Genomic DNA, 13,978 nt, shown 5'->3' on the forward strand with positions numbered 1-13,978 from the left:
CAGAGTAGGTTATTGGATCAACATTCAAGCCTAAACACCACTCTGAAAAAATCTCCACTTTATGGAGTAATTAGCCCGAGCGTTATTCAGTGTCTCACGTACCGTTTCATCTAGCTGTTGAGGCACAATCGCAGTGCCATCGGGTTTGGATGCCAAATCTGGCCGTCTATTTGGGATAGGAGATCCACCCGTGATGAATCAGACTGAATCAGCTGAACTAGGTCCGGGAACCATGGTCTTTCTGGCCAGCGTGGAGCAACTAGTAGAACTGTGCAATGACCCTCTCTGATCCTCTGGAGGACCTGGGAAATCAGAGGAAAGGGCAGAAAAGCATATAATAATATAATATTTTTTTTTTGATGAAAAAATTCGGTTTTACAGATACTAGACACGTGACTTTCAAATGAAAGATTGGTATCAAAGAGCACACCCAGGTTCCTAACTGACGACGAGGACTTGACAGAGCAGCCATCAAGTGTTAGACAGTATTGTAGGTTATTACGTAAGGAAGTTTTCTGTCCAATAATTAGAATCTCTGTTTTTTCAGAATTAAAGCTACAATATGTAGTTTTTTCGCCACTAGGGGTCGCTAACCTCTTACAATAACAAAGGTGTAGGTTGATGATGGAGTCCGAGTGATAAGCTGAATGATGGGACTTGCTGTCAAGCTGATGGATCTAATAATGTTTATGAATGAGTGAAAACATTCATGGTTTTAACATTACTGTGGTATAAAGCGGGTCGCGATTGCTAATAAGAGACACAGATATCCGCGCAACACGCGAGTCCCACGGATATAAAGGAATAAGGACATTTAAAGCAGCACTCAGTAGCTTCGGGATTTCTTCGCTGTATTCTCGCTTTTTGCTTGCAGGTTTCTCTCTAGAGCTCCCCCCACAGCTTCGGAATAGATATTTGACAACACTGTTGTAAAAACTCGTTGGTGATTCTCAGACACCAGAGGCTATAGATCAACGACATCAAAGCAGATGGGACATTCTTTAAAACGTCTTCTTCATTCGGATTCGGACAGCGTGAGGGAGCGCAATAATGACAGCATTTTAGCAGATTTCTTTTGGCCGTAAAGCAATTGTTTACATCGCGAGACCTGATAGACTTCTTGACGCAGCGGCCGGCGGCCCGCCGGCCCAAAGTTGCAAGTGGGTATTTTCCGCTCACGGGCACCAGGGGGGTGCGAAACGACCACCATTCAACCCGAAATAAGTAATATAACCATTCCAATGACTCCGAAGCTGTTCAGTTAAGGTAAAAAAAGTTACTTAGTTCACCTTTAATTCTACCAAACTACACACAAATGCTGAATTAGTGCTCACACAGGTCAGTTTATTTGACGAATTAAACTGAGGTAACGCAGCGCTGTTTCACTTAGTCTAACGTTACACTATCATACTAAACTGCATTTGAGTGTGTTGAAAATTATAATGTTATTCTATGTGTTAGTTTGTTTGCTATATGAAACTAGCAATAAGCTAGATCAACATTAGAATAACATACTGATCATATTCTAACATTTCATCATGTTGAGCTATATAACATTGATTTGTTTGATGTACATTTGCTCACCTGTCTAATAAAGTACATGCAAGTTCTCTTACGAGAGGTTCTCTCGTATTGCGTAAGTTTAGCTTACGCTACGGGTAAAGTCATCTTTTCTCGAGATATGAAGCAAAAAATTATCCTTAATTTTTATATCTTGTCAACGCAGTGCGGCAGCAAGCAGACCTAGAGCGGGCAGTCTAGCGTGCTCATAGGCTGCTCTGCGGCAACTGCAGCAGCCTATCACTGAGCCCTTGGCGTGACGTCACGCCCAATGAGCGCGAGCAGCGCGCCTACGCGTCACGGCCCGAGGCGGGGCGTGGCAGAGGGTATAAATATGGGCTGAGAGGCTGCTTTCACTGATTTTTGTCTCTTCAGCGAAGCTCTAGGCATCGCTGATCTCTGAGGAAGCCGCCGTTGAAACCAGCGCTTTGCAAGCCGAGGATTCTGCCTGAGGAAGCCGGCCGCCTTCGCCGCCTTCAGCTATCCCTGCCTGCTTCGCTATCCGGCGAAACATATCCTTTTGAATAATGCATTGTATTTCATGTAAAGCTCCGCTCAGCGACAGAGACCGCCATGTTATCTGCACTCTCTGCCTGGGACCGGACCACGCCGCCCTCGCCCTCGCGGCGGGCGGCTGTGAAATGTGCGAAGAACTGCCGATGTCGACCCTGCGGGCTCGACTCGCCTTGTTCGACGCTCCAGCTGTCTCACCGTCTGCCTCCACCGGGCCGCGCAAGAAGAAGCGCCGCTCTCAGAGGCCACCGGAACCCGCAGCAGCAGCTGAGCGCTCGCCGGAGCCCCTCCCGCGAGCCTCGCTATCTCCATCTCCTCCCCCCCTTCCCGACGCGCAGCGGCCGGCCTTCGCCCGCACTGCCGTCGCCTCGGGGGATGAAGCGGACGACGCTGTTTTAACGGACAGCTGCTCTATCCTGGCCTCGGACAGCGAGGAGTGGTCTGGATCTCTCCGCTCCACCTCCTCTGCACAGGAGTCTAGCCGGTCCCGCGCCAGTGTCGACGCGGAACTGCTCCGCCTCCTCACCAAAGCGGTCGAACAATTGGGACTCGACTGGTCCCCACCGAGGGCGCCCGCGCCTAACCGACTTGACGGGTGTTTTCTGCCTAGCCGCCGCCCAGCGCCTGCCTCTAGGTCAGCACCCTTCCTGCCTGAGCTCCACACTGAGCTCTCTAAGTCGTGGAACGCCCCATTCTCCGCTAGACTCCGCTCACCGGTCTCCTCGACCCTCTCCCAAGTGGACGGGGCCGCCGAGAAGGGATATACTCAAATTCCCCCGGTGGAAGATGCTGTGGCAACGCACCTTTGCCCGCCATCCGCCAGATGGCGCTCAAAGTCTGCCCTGCCGTCCAAGGCCTGCAGGACCACATCAGCACTTGTCGGGCGCGCCTTCTCCGCCGCCGGCCAGGCTGCTTCCGCCCTGCATTCAATGGCTGTGCTCCAGATCCTCCAAGCCGATCTCCTCCGAGAGCTGGACGAGAAAGGCCCGGATCGCGCCGTTCTCACGGACCTGCGTAGCGCGACGGACCTCTCCCTTCGCGCCACAAAGTCCGCTGCACAAGCCATCGGGAGATCTATGGCCTCGCTCACCGTCACCGAAAGGCACCTTTGGTTGACGTTGGCGGATATGAGCGAATCCGAGCGTTCAGTGTTCCTCAACGCACCGCTCTCTCCCACCGGCCTGTTCGGCCCAGCGGTCGCCGGGATCGTCGATCGCTTCTCGGAGGTGCAGAAGGCGTCGCAGGCGATGAATCTCTTCCTGCCCCGCCGCTCGAGCTCTTCTGCAGGCCGCTCTCAGCAGCCTCCTGCACGGAACTCTTCTCAGCGCTCTGCCCAGCCTCCGTCTTCGCAGCGACGACAGGGCGGCCGCCCTAGGTCGCGCTCAACCAGCCGTCACAAACCGCCTCCCCCCCGGGGACCCCGGCCCAAGGTGACGCTCAAGCCTGAGCCCGCGAAGTCCTCCTAGCGGCTGCAAGGAGGAAAAGATGGCTGAGTCCCGCTGCGGCCGGACCGCCATCAAAGCGCCCAGCTCTGCCAGTCCCCTTAGAAAAGGCTACTGCAGCAGCTTACATCGCAGCCAACGAGCCAGTAATACAACTCTCTCGCCTGCACACAAACGCCGTTTTCACGGCGACCCAGAGAAATCTCATAAAGAGTATGGTTTCGGGTTTTCCGGCTCACGCCGAAGGTGTCATGAGTGTAGAATTTGTGCCCACGCCCCAGTGCTCACCACTACACACAAACACGATCTCCCCGGTAACGCTCACAGAGCGCACTCTCATAAAGCGGGCACGCGCCGCTCGAGTGCTAAAGGTAGAGAATGTGCCCGCTCTTCCGTGCCCACACCTACCCACTGCCCGCTCTGTCACACAGTTATCCCGGGACGCAGATCCTCTAAAGCTCCCTTACACTGGCCGTGTTGCATATGTAAGCCCTGTGCCCGCTCACGAGCGCGCGCACTTACTATCAAACACGTTAAACCTCATGCCGCTCTCGCGCCACGGGTTTCTAGCATCAAAATGTGCCCCGTCCCCAGTGACCGAGCCGTTATGTGCTGTACAGCCAGTCACCATTGTTCGCGAGCCCCCATATTCGAGCACCGGCAGCGCGCGCGCCGCCCCGTCCTCTCTGATAGAGGTTCCCCATCCCGCCCAGCGCGGCGATCCGAACCCAGAGATCATTCGACCCCTAGCTATGTGTGCGAAAGCATGGCAAGCTATCCAGGGCGTGTCAGAATGGGTGCTGAATACTATAATGCACGGCTATTCGCTTCAATTCGCTCGCCGTCCCCCGCGCTTTCTAGCACGGACAGAGACGAGAGTGAATACAGAAGTAGCGCATCTGCTTCAGGCAGAAATAGCAAAGCTGCTGCACAAAGGGGCTATAGAACAGGTGTATCCTTCTCAGAGCGAGTCGGGCTTTTACAGCCGTTATTTCCTCGTACCCAAGAAGGACGGAGCGCTGAGACCTATTTTAGATCTGAGACATTTGAACAAAGCTCTCATGAGACGGCCGTTCAAAATGATCACAACCAGACAAATCCTCGCGCAAATTCGCCCGGGAGACTGGTTCATCTCTCTCGATCTGAAGGACGCATATTTTCAGATTCAGATAATACCCCGTCACAGGCCATTCTTGAGATTCGCCTTCGACGGTCGGGTATATCAGTACACCGTCCTGCCGTTCGGTCTATCTTTAGCACCCCGTACATTTACGAAGTGCATGGACGCGGCTCTCTCTCCCCTGAGGAGACAAGGAATGCGGATACTGAATTATCTGGACGACTGGCTAGTCCTCGCGCAGTCAGAGGCAGAGCTTTTGTCTCACAGAACAGCGCTTCTCAGCCATCTGGAATGCTTGGGTCTCTCGGTCAACTGGACCAAGAGCTCATTACTGCCCCGCCAGTCGACTTCCTTTCTCGGAATAGAACTGGACTCGGTGGCTATGACGGCCAGATTGTCAGAGCAGCGCGCGCGCCGCATTCGACATCTCGCCGCGTCTTTCCAGACGGGCAGTCAGGTTCCGCTGAGGACATTCCAGCGAGTCCTGGGGCATATGGCCTCAGCTGCAGCAGTGCTCCAGCTGGGCTTACTGCGCATGCGCCCGCTTCAACGCTGGCTGAAAGCGCGAGTGCCTCACCGAGCCTGGACGGCCGGCCGCTTATGAGTCAGAGTGGATCATGGCTGTGTTTCAGCCCTGCAGCCCTGGCTAGCAGCCGAATGGTATCGCACGGGAGTGACGATGGGAGTTGTCTCGCACCGGAAAGTTGTCTCGACAGATGCGTCCAACCTAGGTTGGGGAGCGCTATTAGAGGGCAGACCGGTCTATGGCCCTTGGTCAGACCAGGAGAGTCACCTTCATATAAACTGTCTGGAGATGCTGGCGGTCGAGAAAGCGCTCAAGCACTTCCTCCCATACCTACAGGGCCACCATGTACTAGTCCGCACGGACAACATGTCAGTGGTAGCCTATGTGAACCGTCAGGGCGGTGTCAGATCCAAAACACTCTGCGCCCTGGCGGAACGCCTCCTTGTGTGGACTCAGCACTCACTGCGCTCGCTGAGAGCCGCGCATGTGCCGGGTCTCCTGAACGAGGGTCCAGACAGACTGTCCAGGGACAATGTTCCCCTGGGGGAGTGGTCTTTGCATCCCCAAACAGTCCAGTCGCTGTGGCGCCGTTTCGGCAGAGCGGAAGTCGACCTCTTTGCGTCAAAAGACAACGCGCACTGCCCACGGTTCTTTTCCAAGAGCGAGGACGTGCTGGCCCAAACCTGGCCCAGCGGCCCGCTTTACGCTTTTCCCCCTGTCTCTTTGCTGCCACAAGTCATCGGGAGAATCAGGGAAGCGCGCCACACGGTGCTCCTCATAGCCCCGTATTGGGAGAATCAAACTTGGTTCCCAGATCTAATACGGCTGGCGGACACACCCCCCTGGCCGATACCGGTGAGAAGAGACCTTCTCTCTCAAGCCCGCGGCTCGATCTGGCATCCTCATCCAGAGCGCTGGTCTCTGCATGTATGGATAGTCAACGGTTACCCGTTGACTTGCCAATAGGGGTTGTGAACACGATCACACAGTCTAGAGCTCCCTCTACGAGACGGCTCTACACATCTAAATGGTCTGTGTTTAATAAATGGTGCACCGCCCAAGGGCTGGATCCACAAACATGTGAGGTGTCGCGTGTGCTTTGTTTCCTCCAAGAGCTGTTGGACATGGGCAGGTCCCCCTCCACGCTCAAAGTATATGTTGCGGCCATATCAGCTTTTTCCGACTCGGCGCTGGGCCGCGCATTAGGGAGGAATGAGTTCATTATCCGCTTCCTTAGAGGAGCTAGGAGGATGAACCCCCCGCGACCCCCCTCGGTTCCTATTTGGGATCTTTCCCTGGTCTTATGGCGCTTTTCCACTACACAGTACCAGCTCGCCTCGGCTCGCCTCGCCTCGACTCGACTCAGCTCGGCTCGGCTCGGCTCGCTTTTCGCTCCGTTTTCCATTGCAGATAGTACCTCCACAATAGTACCAGGTCGTCATAGCGACGCCGCAGGAAACTGCCGTGACTTAATCTTTTACGCGAGACGCGCGAGACACACCCGCTACCCACACACACAGGACAATGGAGGAAATCGAGTGTATGCTGTTTTTGGATGTTTTTGTTTTTGTTTTTGCTGTTTTTTATTCAGGATACTCCGTCTGGCGCGTGCAATGATGACGCAGTGAATAGTGACGATTCTCTCTGACCAATCAGCAGTCTGCCTTGTTTTCACGTCACATTTTAGTATCGCCTCAGCTCGCTTAGAACCTCGCCGGAGGTGGTACGAAAAAAAGTACCTGGAAGCAGGTACAGGTACAACTTTTACATAGTGGAAAACCAAACAGAGCCGAGTCGAGTCGAGTCGAAGCGAGCCGAGGCGAGCTGGTACTGTGTAGTGGAAAAGCGCCATTAGAGGCCATGAAAGCGCATCCCTTTGAACCCATGGAAACTGTGGATATGAAATACCTCACGCTCAAAACCGTTTTTCTGATAGCCCTGTCTTCAGTCAAACGTGTGGGTGACCTGCATGCGTTATCAGTTAACGCGGCATGTCTCGAGTTCGGACCTAATGACTCTAAAGTCATTCTCAAACCGAGACACGGTTATGTCCCCAAAGTGTTGGGCACACCCTTCAGAGCACAGGTCATTTCTCTCTCAGCTTTGCCGGCTACCGGCAGCGAAGTTGACAGTAATCTCCTTTGCCCTGTCAGAGCGCTGAGAAATTACATTACGCGCTCCGCCGCCATGAGGCGCTCGGAGCAGCTTTTCGTTTCGTTTGGTGGGCGCACCAAGGGTCTCGCCGCCTCGAAACACACTCTGTCCAGATGGATAGTGGACGCTATTGCAGCTGCTTATGCATCTAAAGACCTGCAATGCCCTTTGGGCATCAGAGCCCACTCTACTAGAGGCATGGCCTCGTCATGGGCTTGGACTAGCGGAATTTCTATTCACGACATTTGTACAGCGGCGGGCTGGGCCTCCCCGTCTACATCCGTTAGATTTTACAATCTAGAAGTTCCCGCCCTGCAGGCTAAACTTTTATCAGTCTGAATCTCGCGTAGGCCGGCCCACTTCTGTGCGCGGGCTACTGCTGTTTGATTTAGCCCTCCTGGTTGAGCTGTACAATATAAGGGTTGGTTAGTCAGACCGGCCGCGCCATTCTGTTCCCCCTACTATGTGCTTATGTACTTGCGCTAGCCATATCATTGGCCGCCTGGCTCACACTCTCGTGTTCCCCGGGCTTCCCTGGGACTTATTCAGTGGATGCCGGGCGCGCACGGCGTTGACAAGGGAGTTCCCGTAGCGTAAGCTAAACTTACGCAATACGAGAGAACCTCTCGTAAGAGAACGTACTCGGTTACCTAACGTAACCTCTGTTCTCTCTAGAGAGGGAACGAGTATTCCGTAACCCGCCGTGCTCGCGCCACGAGCTCACTCGCTTCTGCGACAAAAACCAGTGAAAGCAGCCTCTCAGCCCATATTTATACCCTCTGCCACGCCCCGCCTCGGGCCGTGACGCGTAGGCGCGCTGCTCGCGCTCATTGGGCGTGACGTCACGCCAAGGGCTCAGTGATAGGCTGCTGCAGTTGCCGCAGAGCAGCCTATGAGCACGCTAGACTGCCCGCTCTAGGTCTGCTTGCTGCCGCACTGCGTTGACAAGATATAAAAATTAAGGATAATTTTTTGCTTCATATCTCGAGAAAAGATGACTTTACCCGTAGCGTAAGCTAAACTTACGCAATACTCGTTCCCTCTCTAGAGAGAACAGAGGTTACGTTAGGTAACCGAGTACGATTTGCGTCCCTGTCAAGTCTAACTTGGACTAACAAGTCCAAGTTAGTCGCGGACGTGGAGCTCTCGGCATCTCGAAAACGCCACGCCGATACTGATCCTCATTTTAGTTCTCTTTTATTGTCCCAAAGTCTGCTTGCCATGGTCTATAATGTTTGAACGAAACAAGAACAGCGTGCCGCTAAATGTTACGCACTACGCAGTTGTCCACATCTGTCGCCATGGTTATGCCATGGCTATGGCAGTAGAAGCGGAAACCAAGGATAGTGCGGATATTGTGTCATTGACAGGCGACATTTTTTTCTGGGACGGCCAATTATTTAAAATGAGAATTTCTCTGAAATAAAAAATCTTTGGAGACTTTTGGGATATTGTAAGTACACAACTGCAGGAAATATATCACACTGTGCAAGTGATTTTTGGACATTTTATTACAAAATTCTTACATATTGTACCTTTAAGTAGTAGGAAATTGCTAGTCATCCAGTTTTTTATATCTGCTATGGAATCCGTAAATTTTGTGAATTGGTAAGTTTCATCAGGGCATGAAGAAATATAGAGCTGAGTATCATCAGTATAACAGTGAAAACTAATTCCATGTTTCCTAATGATATCTCCTAAGGGTAGCATGTACAGAGTGAACAGCAGTGGTCCTAGTACTGAGCCTTGTGGTACGCCATACTGAACTTGTGATCGATAAGACATCTCGTCATTTACTGCTACAAACTGATAACGGTCAGATAAGTATGATTTAAACCATGCTAATGCAATTCCACTAATGCCAACATCATTTTCAAGTCTATTTAAAAGAATGTTGTGGTCAATAGTGTCAAATGCAGCACTAAGATCAAGTAACACTAATAGAGAGATACAACCACGATCGGATGATAAGAGCAAATCATTTGTGACTCTAATGAGAGCTGTCTCGGTATCAAGCTGATAGTTGTGAAGATACTGCCTTTTCTAGTATCTTTGACAGAAAAAGTAGATTCGAGATCGGCCTGTAATTGAGTAATTCTGTAGGATCAAGTTGTGTTTTTTTAACCATAGCAAGCTTAAAAGCTTTTGGTACGTATCCTAATGACAAAGACGAATTAATGATATTAAGAAGAGGATCTATGACCTCTGGAAGCATCTCTTTCAGTAGCTTAGTCGGTATAGGGTCTAACATACATGTTGTCGATTTAGATGATTTAACGAGTTTAGAAAATTCTTCCTCTCCTATAGCAACGAATCGAATTTTTCCTCAGGGAGACTACAATGCACTGCCTGATGCGATACTGTAGTAGACGGTTGCATAGTTATAATTTTCTCCCTGATATTATTAATCTTGTAAGTAAATAATTTCATAAAGTCATTACTGCTGTGCTGCTTGGAAACGTCTGGGGTTGAAGATTTCTTTTTCGTTAGTTTAGCCACTGTTTCAAATAAATACCTAGGGTTTTGTTTATTTTCTTCTAATAGGGTTGAAAAATAAGCAGATCTAGCAGCTTTTAAAGCCTCTCTGTATGCAACCGTGCTCTCTTTCCATGCAATGTGAAATACCTCTAGTTTTGTTTTCTTCCAGTTGCGTTCCATTTTTCTGGCTGCTCTCTTAAGGGCCCGAGTGTGCTCACTGTACTACGGCATTGGGCAATTTTCTTTTAATCAAAAATATCTTAATTCGTGTTCCGAAGATGAATGAAGGTCTTACGGGGTTGGAACAACATGAGGGAGAGTAATCACTGACAGAATTTTCATTTTTGGGTGAACTAACCCTTTAATGCCATTTTTAAGAGGAGCAGCGCCACTTCTCCTGTGTTCAAATCAAAACTCATTCACTTCTTGGAGGGAGCCCGGTCTACAGGGTGTCACGTGATTTTTGTGCATCTAACCTGGACATTGCCATTGCCAACATCAGACCAAATATGGCAAAATCATTTACTGTACTATGGTGATAAGCATATGGTGATTTTTCTTAAGTATTTAAGTATTTGAAATACTCTAAATACACTCCCTCAAAATATTTTGTTACAAACTACATTTTATTTTTTCCACACCTGCAAAATACAAATTACAAAATACACTAAAGTAATTAAATACGTTTTTAAAATACATTTAATTGAAATACTGCCCATGTCTGCTGATAACAAATTGTTAAAATGTACATTTTGAAGCCTTGCCAACAGAATGAAAGCCTATTAACAAAGATTGCATCATTTTATAGTTAAATGGTCCTGGGATAAAAAAGTGCAGTTTTAATGGGTTTCAATGGGGACATTTTTGTCCAAAAGGCGCTGAGAGGGAAGTATTTTGTGTAACTAGTGCAACAAATTTTTTTCAAAGGAAATGGTGATGAAATAGTAAAATTACAATAAAAATACACACCCGTGCCAAATTTTATGCAGTTAGCATTAAAGTGATAAAAAAAAAAAAAACTGAAAAGGACAAAAATGTCCATAAGGATGCACAAGGGTTAATGACGTATCAGTATCCAAAGAGGCAATCAACTCATCAGTTTTTTATACTCCTGTTGTTTCCCACCGAAATTAGGTGGGAAATTAGGCCTTTTCATGTCCTTGAACTCCAGTAAATTCAACCAAGATGGCTGATTTCCTTTTAAGGTTCTAGAAGTAGAACCACAAGCTGTGTCCCAATGTGAAGGCTGCATCCTCTGAAGGTTGCATTTGAAGGCCGGTTGCGTCACTGCGGTGTGACAAAGGCTATCCTGATTCAAAAGCCACGCCAAAAGCACCCTTTGTTTCCACATGAAAGGAAGGATACATAAAAGGATCCTTGGCGGCCTATCCTACCCCATAAGTTATTGTGCGCCGGTGACGACTGCATTTTTTTTTTTTTTAAAGGTGGCTGAGAGTTCGGTGGTGGATGGAAAATTCACATTTAAATGTATTATGTTTAAATTTACTCAAATAGCTAGAGTTAAAAGCCACAGGTTTTTCTTTCTTATAAACTTCATCTTAACTTGATACTGTGATAAATTTAATACTGTGAAGCTGCTTTGATACAATCTGTATTGTGAAAAGCGCTATACAAATAAACTTGACTTGACTTGACTTGACTTAACTCCTTCGTCACCATTGCGTGGCTTCATTTGTCAGGTGGTTTGAGGCAAAACTTGTGCTAATATTAGTTTAATGACCTATTTGTAATATTTGCACTAGTCTCTCACTTGTGTATTATCACTTGATCACTAGAATCACTAGAATTATCACTTGCCCTATAAAGCCCAAAACAATAAGAAAAGCAGTAGATGAGGCAATGGGGTTTCACTTTTATGTGTTTTTGTAGTTCAGTTCAGTTCAGTTCAGTTTATTTGCCAGACTCATGTCCAAAATTCACGCAAGACAAGACAGATAAACAAAACAAACAAACAAACAATAAAAAACAAACAAATACAAGAATTAAAATACATACAGACATTTCAGCCAATGCACTCTCAGTCTGGATGTGTACCTGGAGCAACTCACTAAGGGATTTGAGAGTGCCACCATGATACTGTTGGTAGACTCATCCAGACGTTGCATAAACTTAAACATCAAATTCCTTAAAAGTGCTTTCAGTGTGGTTACTCCTACAGATACAAACATCTGACTAGCACTCCCTCCTCTGGGAACCTTAAGTAAAATTCTCATTGCATCATTGTAGGCAACTTGTAACTTCTTCATGCTGGATTTTTTGTAAGAAGACCACAGATGGGCAGTATAGAGTGGTGTACAGTAAGCTTTGAACAGAGCCACTTTAACTTGAGTAGAACAGTATAACTAAACTTACGTGCTATGATGTTTGCCTGTGCATATAACTTATAACACTGTCTGTATATGTCATCATCATCATTCATATCATCTGCAATACAATGACCAAGGTATTTAATCTTTTTGCAGACCTCAAGACAATTATTGGCTAGCATGAACACAGGAAAATTAAGCCATTTATCCTGTTTCGTTCTGCATATTAAAACAGCACTTTTGCTGGAATTGTATTTTATATCAAATTCCACCCCATAGTCAGAGCATATATTAAGAAGCTCCTGCTGCCCAGCACTACTCGGACTAAGAGTAACAAGGTCATCTGTATACATAAGATGATTCACCAGCATGCCACCAATCATACAGCCAGTGTTGCAACCATTAAGTCTCCTTGACAGTTCATCCATATATACATTAAATAAGACAGGGGACAAGATTCCTCCCTGCCTAACACCATTGGACACTCTAAAGGGGGCAGATATGCTACCCCCCCATTTGATATGCATCTGCTGGTGGGCATACCAATAGGCAAGAACCCTCACAATATACCCAGGCACTCCCCTTTGCTTTAGCTTAAAAAAAAGCTGTTTGTGATTCACTCGATCAAATGCTTTGGAGGCATCAATAAAACACATGAGAATAGTGGAATTTTTAGCCTTATACAAATTCACTATTTCCTTAAGAGCATAAATACACATGTCTGTGCCATGGTTTGGCTTAAATCCAAACTGATTATCAAGGGAAGAGATATACCCACTCACTCTATCAAGGAGGATTCTTTCCATTACCTTAGATAAAATACTGGCCAATGCTATAGGTCTATAATTATCCAGGCAGCCAACTTTTCCAGCTTTGTCCTTAATAACTGGGACAAGCAGAATAGATAACATTGAATCTGGTAGTATGCCATGGATCAACAAACCAGTAAAGTTGATTGCTAGAAGGGAAGCAAGCCTAAGACTGGCATTTTTCAGATGCTCTGCAGTTATTGAATCCATACCACATGCTTTGTTATTAGGTAATTTCCGTATGGCATCAAATACCTCATGTGTCAGAATACTTATTGATTCATTACTGATACGAGTCCTCCACATGTGGATCATGTTTTAAACAGTTAAAGAGGGAGCTATAGTGCTGTCTCCATATTTCAGCAACATTATCTTCTCCAGAGACTCCTTCAGAATCAGAATCAGAATCAGAATCAGAAAGAGCTTTATTGCCAAGTGTGCTTGCACCCACAAGGAATTTTTCTTGGTACTGAAGCTTCCAGTGCACATATACAAATACAAATACAACAAGAAACATAGTAATACAAATTCTAAGAATAAAATATATTAAAAAAAAAAAAAAAATAGTATAAAAAGTAAAAAAAGGGGTCACAGTTGGGTTTAGTCTGAATAAACATTTACAGATTATGAACATATTTACAGTATTTTGAGAAGTATGAATAATATAAGTATAAATATCACCTGAGTTAGAGAATATTACACTAGACAGTGGGAGTCTAGTGCATGTTACAGATTATGAACATATTTACAGTATTTTGAGTAGTATGAATAATATAAATATAAATATAAATATCACCTGAGTTAAGAGAATATTGCACTAGACAGTGGGAGTATTGCACTTGCAGGCATATGCCTTGGGGGGCATGTTAAGTGTTCAGAAGGGAAATGGCCTGTGGAAAGAAACTGTTCCTGTGCCTGGATGTTCTTGTGGCCAGTGATCTGTGTCGCCGTCCTGACGGTAACAGTTCAAACAGGGGGTGTCCAGGGTGAGTGGAGTCTGTGATGATTTTACCTGCTCTCTTCCTCACTCTGGAAGAGTACAGGTCCTG

General features: G+C 47.4%; 3 protein-coding genes across 5 annotated transcripts in view; 1 reads left to right on the forward strand and 2 right to left on the reverse strand.

The window, feature by feature from the left end:
• LOC309476899 (vitelline membrane outer layer protein 1-like) overlaps positions 1-13,978 on the reverse strand; it is a 101,398-nt gene that overhangs the window by 27,536 nt on the left and 59,884 nt on the right. The window lies entirely within an intron of this gene.
• The window catches only part of LOC309476892 (vitelline membrane outer layer protein 1-like), a 121,836-nt gene that overhangs the window by 24,713 nt on the left and 83,145 nt on the right, over positions 1-13,978 (forward strand). The gene's annotated exons all lie outside the window — the stretch shown is intronic.
• LOC309476888 (vitelline membrane outer layer protein 1-like) overlaps positions 1-13,978 on the reverse strand; it is a 72,422-nt gene that overhangs the window by 15,999 nt on the left and 42,445 nt on the right. The gene's annotated exons all lie outside the window — the stretch shown is intronic.

This window comes from Leuciscus leuciscus (genome assembly GCF_965113295.1).
Source record: "Leuciscus leuciscus genome assembly, chromosome: 16".
NCBI lineage: Eukaryota > Metazoa > Chordata > Actinopteri > Cypriniformes > Leuciscidae > Leuciscus > Leuciscus leuciscus.